The following is a 1015-nucleotide window of genomic DNA, read 5'->3' as shown; positions in this document are numbered from 1 at the left end:
TTCCTGTTAACAGCTTATCTAATCTCTATGACAAGTTTTTTTCGAACTAATTTGACCACACACAAAAAAAAAAAACACAAATTGTGTTCACGTTACAAAAAAAGAGAAATACCCTAAAATAGCACTAAAACAAGTTTTATGGACAATTATAGCACACATTCCATAAATTTCCAAAATAGCACTATTTAACATATTAAAATATTTAAAATTAATTTTTAGAATTTTGTTTTTTACGTTTGGGTTCTCAATTTCTCATTTACGGTATAATTTTGAGGGGTAAAGTTTAGTATTTTGAATTTATGATTTAATTTTAAAAGATTAATTGGTACTATTTTTGGAATTTTAGAGATATTGTGCTAAGTTTGGAAATAAAACTTATTTTGTTATTTTTGAGAATCTCCTTAAAAAAGAATTATGTAAAAGTTTTTTTTTTAATATTAAAAATGTCATGGTGGAAGCAATTTCTTAATTTTCGTATTTGCTTGCAGTACAAGAAGACTCCCATTGGACATATTTGATAGAGTATCATAAAAATAAAATAAAAAGTAAAAAAAATAAACAAAAGTTGGAAAAATGAATGGAAAGTGTCGCTGCCTAAAACAATTAAAACACAATATCTACACTTATCATCACTGGTTAGATAAACTAAAAAATAATTAAATAATTAAACTAAACTAAAAGTATTATTAGTATAACCGATGGATATGCCGTAAAGACAAATTTTGTTTTCTAAATTTTGGTGTAATCAAAGTAATTTGTTATTCGGAATCCGAAATCGGGTCATCGGTCCCATTAAAGTGAGTCACATAAATTTTTGATTCTTCAAGAAAATTTACTAATTTAGGGTATAAATCCTAAACATTATAAAAGTTAAGGGGTATTTAGAAAAATATGCCAGCTAATAAAGGAGAGAGAAAGAGAATCAACGAGTCTTTCGTCTTCACCATATAAATACTCTCTCACTTTTTTTCCCCGTCTTTACAGAGACTTCTCTTTTTCTCATTTTCCCACCTGA

Source organism: Camelina sativa, chromosome 18 (assembly GCF_000633955.1).
Source record: "Camelina sativa cultivar DH55 chromosome 18, Cs, whole genome shotgun sequence".
In the NCBI taxonomy this organism is placed as follows: domain Eukaryota; kingdom Viridiplantae; phylum Streptophyta; class Magnoliopsida; order Brassicales; family Brassicaceae; genus Camelina; species Camelina sativa.
The sequence above is the reverse complement of the archived record's forward strand: the minus strand, read 5'-3'. Positions refer to the sequence as shown.